At 37.4% G+C, this 7,025-nt stretch overlaps 1 pseudogene; it reads left to right on the top strand.

Annotated features, from left to right (window-relative positions):
- The first annotated feature begins 344 nt into the window (after positions 1 to 344).
- Positions 345 to 1,017, top strand: LOC116329494 (annotated as a pseudogene).
- Positions 1,018 to 7,025: the final 6,008 nt, after the last annotated feature.

Here is a 7,025-nt window from a genome sequence, read left to right as displayed (position 1 = left end):
CAGGAGCGTTGCCGCCCCGGCCCGCCCCTTCAGGTCCATTTTCCTCGCCTAGCGCAGGTGACCAAATGAACATGCCGGCTGCGTCTACAACAGAAAGGCCCGTAGAGAAACAGCAAAAACGGTTTAAAATTAAAACCTCTGCTCAAACAGGTGGAAAGGAAGTGGGAGAAATGACAATAGAGGTCCTGCAACAGCAGGAACAAGCGGGCAATTTGAGCAGAAAAAGTTAAAAGAAATGGTAAATTGAACAAAAGGGAAGAGAGAGAGTATAAAAAGCCCTGAGTGGCAAAAAAAGATAGCACTAAGTAAAGATATAAAAGTTAAAGGAAATCAGAAAAATGGGCGGAGACAGCCTAGTATAAAACAACAGATGGCTCAGCTCGAGAGGACCAGGCAGAGAAACCCCTCAGACATGCAGATCATTTCTCAGGCTGAGAGTGAACTCCAGAGAGCCACCATGGATGCCACACGGACCACGAAGCAACTGGAGGAGACCATCGATGAGTTTGAGAGGCAGAAGATCCAAGACATCAAGAAAATCTTTTGTGAGTTTGTGACAGTGGAAATGTCATTCCACGCCAAGGCTTTGGAGGTGTACACCCTGGCCTACCAAAGCATTCAAAGTGTGGACAAGGAGGAGGACTTGGAGGTGTTCAGGAGTTCTCTGCACCCCCCCTGGCTACTAGTCACGCTTAGACATAGTGTGAGCTAATTCCAAAACTTCCCTTGATCAGACCGGGTCCTTCCTGAACTCATCAGGGACATTACAGCAACAAAGAGCTGGTAGTCGTCAGACGAGAAAAGGGGAGGAGGAGGAGGAAGAGGAGGATGAAGATGAATCTGAAGAGGATGTTGACGAGGATGAAGACGCCACAGATGATGAAAATTAAATACTCAAATTGTTTGGTTTTGATTTTATGATAACAGAAAGATTAAAAGGCAATTTATAAAAGAAAAGCAGCCTCATTGCCAAAACCACATCACACATCTGCTCTGAGCAGTATTGCAGTGGTAGTGTTGTAGCGCCATGATGCTTTGTAAGAGATCTACAATTTGTAATCCAGGCTCCTATTGTCTTAGCTAGACTTTTATATAACGCAGAATAAAATGTGCATTATTGGTCGCTTGCATTTAAGAATAAAAATATATTTTTATGCTTTGGAAAAAAAAAGAAAAAGTTAAAAGAAATGGTATATTGAACAAAAGGGAAGAGAGAGAGTATGAAAAGCCCTGAGTGGCAAAGAAAGATAGCACTAAGTAAAGATATAAAAGTTAAAGGAAATCAGAAAAATGGGCGGAGACAGCCTAGTATAAAAGGCCCCGAGTGGCAACAGAAAGCAGTGTTGCCCAATTAGCGACTTTGTTGCTATATTTAGCGAGTTTTCAGACCCCCTTAGCGACTTTTTTTCTAAAGAGCGACTAGCGACAAATCTGGCGACTTTTTCTGCTGTTCTTGGAGACTTATTTATGACGACTTTTTGACGTGAAAGCTCGTATCACTCTTACTCTTAACAAGCAGCGGGTGCTGCCGTGGGCACCTTGCCCGTTCCAAAGCGCTCACGGGCAGAGGATAGTCCTCCCCCAGCTGCTATCAGGGCAGAAGATGTTCACACCTATGCGTCCAAACTGCAAATGAATCGCACATGAGCGAAGCCGCTGCTCCCGCACTGACTGTAATGCAGTCAGTTCTTTTACTCTTATGCTGTTTTGTGGATCACAAGGTTTAAAACTACTTATAAACACACACACACACACACACACACACACACACACACACACACTTTTGCCGGTCCAAGCCCGGATAAAGGAGCAGGTTTGGAATTGTGACATTAAAAATAACAATAATTGCTAAAAAAAAAAAATTTAAAAAATCGAAAATTATTTGTAGTTCTAAATAAATTCTAGGTGTATTTAGGACGTTTTTTACTCACTTCATGTCTCTTCCACAATGTTATTTCTCTCTCCAACAACGTAGGTTACAATTATATTAGCATGACCAATTATGCAAATTAGGCGATGACGTCATTTAGCGACTTCTAGCAACTTTTAGGACAACCAATAGCGATTTTCCTTACTGAGGCGTTGGCAACACTGACAGAAAGACAGAAACACATAGAGACGTTGGGCCAGCCTGAGGAAGGTTACACCCAGCCCAAACGTAGCGATGGCCAAATGGCAGTGCACTACACCCGCTAAGGGTAATTTTTTGAACAGGGGGCACCGACCCCAATCCCATTGATGGACCGTGCACTTCGGGTTCCGGCAATAGCCGGGCCTGGTCTTTACCCACAACCCTAACCCTTACTAGCCAGGTCCCGGTGGAGTGGGTGAGGCCCCTGCCCACATCTCCTACCCTAACCCTAACCAATCAGCCCTCCCTGCTCTAACCCTAACTCAGGCCTAGCCCCCCCCAAAAAAACAAAAAAAGCCAAAAAAAATGGAAAAACACAAGACACAGAACAAAGAACAGAGTGGTTACTAAGAAAGGGGGTGCCAAAAAAACAGAACTGAAAGAATGAGTGGACTAAGGAAAGGGGGTGCCATGGATAAAGATAAAAACAAAGTGACAAAAGAACAAAGAGAATAACAAGAAGAAAAGTATAAATAGAAGACAAAACAGTCACAAAGAGAACAGAGAAAAACTAAGAAGAAAGCACGGAGAAAAACTAAGCAAGAAGAAACATAAATAGAAGACAAGACATTCGCAAAGAAGAAAGCACAGAGAAAAAACTAAGTAAAAGGAAACATATAAATAGAAGACAAGACAGTCTCTAAATCATTGAGCCCAGCCTGAAGAAGGCGAAGTAACGCTGAAACGTCGCGACGGGCTCAATAGACACAGTAAATGGCCACTACAACCCAAGATGGGTAATTTTTTGAACCGGGAGCATCAGTGCCCACCCCAGTCGAGTGAGCGTGCATCAACTGGGGACCAGCAATTGCTGGGACCCTGTTTCTTTTCCCAAACCCTAACCCCTAACCCTAACAGTGAAGCAGAATAAAGGAGAATATGTACATATGGTTATTCAACCTTAAATTAAATTCCATTGATGCTAACTTAGGAGCCAACACTGAGCTCAGGCTAAAGCTAGTAGCCCAAGATGGCGACTGTAAACTAAATAGTTAACATAGACGCAAGATGGCGGATTTAAAATGGCAGCTCATGGACAAAAAAGTGGTTGCCCTGGATACCAGCACGGAACATGATGGGAACCAGGAAGCCAGAGCACATGCACTGCAAATTTCTTGTAGCTTAACAAGATGTCTTACATTTAGCCAGATTATCTGTCCATCTTCTTTTGAACATTACAAGCTAGTTTCCAGTTTCATGTGTTAGATGATTAGACTAGTGATGGGTCGTTTGCGAACGAAATGGCTCTTAGAGCCCGGATCTTTGACGTGAACGACGCAAGCCGGCTCCTCATCGCGAGCCGTGGGGGTTTTTGTTTTTCTTTCTCTCACCCTCTTTCTCACACTTTTTTTCCGCTTCACTCTGCATGCGAGCCTTGTGCTTTACGCTGGGCAGAGGGGGGAGGGGCGGGAGTTACAGTCGCAGTAGCACAGGAACAGAGCGGGAGGGAGAGAGAGAGAAAGAGAGCCAGGGACAACAACGTCACATTAGAAAGGTATAGTGATCATCCACAACTGTTTTCAGTTGCAGATGATAAAGGATTCAGAATGTTTATTCATGCAGGCCCATATGACAGAAAATGCATCTTCTTTTTGTTTTCATATTTTAATTTATATTTAATTGTGTTGTGGTTTGCAGTGTTTTGTGTTGTTTCACTTTAAATTTGTAAAAGGAAAAAGCTGAAAATTTAAATTGAATTGAAATATTATTTCAGTCAACAACAACAATAACAACAGATTATAATTTTACATAAAAGTACTCAAACAGTAACTGAAAAAGGAATAGGCTGAAGCCTTGTGGCTTATAATTATCCTATCCTTTACCCCCCAAAAAATAATCAAATCCTTAACCAAGAAAGTAAATAGCATTGATAATAAGTTACATAACAGTTTGAAAGAAATCAATGATAAATCAGTAAATTAAATCAACACAATTTTTTTTTTAATCAAACCAAATTTCTATAACCTTGTATAATACAAATTTTAAAATCTTCCTGAAAATGTCAAAAAAAAAACACATCTTCAGTTCATCATTAAGTCCATTCCATAATTTCACTCCCAAAACTGACACACATCTATACTTAACATTGGTTCTCACTTTAGGTATTTCAAATTTATAAGACCCCCTCAAATCATATTTTCCATCTCTTAGTTGAAACATACTTAAAATACAATTTGGAACGTTCTTTTTCATCACTTGATATATCATTTCTAAAGTTTTAGAATATATAATGTCCATGAATTTTAACATAGATGATCCTACAAAAAACTGGTTGGTGGACTCCCTATATCCAACTTTATTTATTATTCTAATAGCTCTTTTTTGCAATTTAAATATTGAATCCCAATATGTTTTGTATGTGTTCCCCCAAATTTCTGCACAATAGGTCATATAAGGCAAACAAAGGGAAGTATACAATAAATAAAGGCAATTCTTATTCACAAAATCTTTTGTTTTATAAAGAATAGAAATAGACTTAGATAATTTCCGTTTCACATGTTCTATGTGGGGCTTCCAACAAAGTTCATCATCAATAATTACTCCTAAAAATTTTGTCTCATATACTCTTTCAATTTCAACATTATTTAAATTCAATTTTACTTTAATATTACTTTTACTACCTCCAAATAACATAAATTTTGTTTTATTTTCATTCAATGATAGTTTATTAAATACAAACCATCTATTTAACTTCATGAGTTCTGTTTTCACTGTTTTCAGTCATTTCTTTATGTCCTTTCCAGAGCAAAATAAGTTTGTATCATCAGCAAACATCACATATTTTAAAGTATCACTGGCTGTACAAATATCATTTATATAAAGTAAAAATAACTTAGGTCCCAAAACAGATCCTTGCGGAACTCCACAAGTTACTTTTCTAAGTTTAGATTTCATGTTATTAATACTCACATATTGGAAAACCTATTATTCAAGTAACTATTTAACCAAAATTGTACAACACCTCTTAAACCATACCTTTCACACTTCTGTAAAAGTAAAGAATGATCTATCATATCAAAGGCTTTACGTAAATCAATGAACACACCTATTCCAAACTGTTTTTCATCCACAGCCGTTGCAATATTTTCAATAAATTTCATCACAGCTAGAGATGTTGAGCGATTTCTTCTGAACCCATACTGATGATCATTCAATAAATCATATTTATCAATAAAAGAATCTAGTTTGTTTGCAAATAGTTTTTCAAGAATCTTTGAAAATAGTTAAAAGTTGAAATGTGAATAGTTGGTTTTTGTATTAGATGATTTATTTATTACACTTCATGTGGAGTGAATAAATAAAAGTATATTTACGGTGGCCCCTACAAGACAAAGCACGTGCAAACTTCAAAACACGTACGAACTCTGAAGCACGTACAAACCCTGAAGCACGTACAAACTCCAAAACACGTACAAACTCCATAGCAAGTACAAACTCCAAAACACGTACAAACTCCAAAGCACGTACAAACTCCAAAACACATAAAAACTCAAAAGCACGTAAGAACTCCAAAACACGTGCAAAACACAACAGAAGTGCTCCAGGATGCTAGGCCCAGTGTTGAGCTTTTGTTACCTAGTGGCTACACAAGCCAGCAAGTACCAATGACTGGATTTGGTGTGTGGTAATAACAGGTAAATGAACTTTTAAAAAAAACCATTATTTGAATATATATGAGTGCTTGTGTATAAATGCACAAACAATACACATATGCTTTCAATTGTGTAATTTAAGTGATCTAGGTAGCTCTGTTTTGGAAGTTCAGTTCATGCTAGAAATGTGTTTTGGAATTTGTACGTGCTTTTTGGAGTTTGCATGTGTTTTGTCTCTAGGGGCCACCGCATATATTTATATATACAAATATATAAATAAAACAACTTTTTTTTACATTTCTAATTCCTTTTGTGCATAATTTTATATTATTGTTAATAATAAATTAATTAAAGCACATAATTTTATATTATTGTTAATAATAAATTAATTAAAGCAACAAAAAAACCTGAGGAGCCGGTTCGGAGCCGAACCGAAAGAGCCAGTTCTCTAAAAAGAGCCGGAAATCCCATCACTACTCCTCAATAGCTTTGGTTATAGTTGAATCTAAAGTTAAATATATAGGGCTGATAATATCTAAAAAAAAAAAAAAAAAACAATTAGCAGAAAAGACACTAATATTTCTAACTGTATAATGGAGATGAAGAAATCACTTAGCCACTGGTTAACCAGAGACCTCGCTATTTTTGGCAGAAACATCCTATCTAAAGCTGAAGGCATCTCCAAATTGATTTATCCTTGTCACTCTCTATACATCTCCTCTAAAAACATTAGTAAGGCTAACACAGTTATTTTCGAATTTTTGTGGAGGAATAAAACCCATTACATTGAAACATCTCAGCTTGTGAAGGAATACAATAAAGGTGGTATCAAAGCTCCAGAATTAGAATTTATGGTTGGCACCCTTAGAATTAAATGGTTAAAATCTGAGATAATGAGATATACCCACAACCTCTCCCCATAATTAAACCTTATGGAATCATAGAGTAATAACACTTAATCAAAAATCAATTTTCAAGAGCGACTGGTTTAAATAAAAAGATTATATTCATAACAGATTTGTTGGATGATAACGGTGTCATTCTAAGTTACACAGACTTTTCAGAAAAATATTGTCTAAACTGCTCTCAAAGACAATATAACAAATTTTGTGAACTGGTCCCACTGCCTCTGCTTCATTTGATTAAAATTTTATGATATACAATATTTTCCCATTAGTGCTCCCAAATTTATTGCTAGGGCAATGTCAGCTGTTTGATAAAAATGCAATAATAAATTTATTAGTAGTTTCTTCAAAGACAAAATATTTCATAGTTACAACAGAATGGTTACATTGCGTAGT

Source organism: Oreochromis aureus, linkage group 19 (assembly GCF_013358895.1).
Source record: "Oreochromis aureus strain Israel breed Guangdong linkage group 19, ZZ_aureus, whole genome shotgun sequence".
Classification (NCBI taxonomy): domain Eukaryota; kingdom Metazoa; phylum Chordata; class Actinopteri; order Cichliformes; family Cichlidae; genus Oreochromis; species Oreochromis aureus.
Note: the sequence above shows the minus strand (reverse complement) of the source record. Positions and strands in the feature narration are given on the sequence as shown.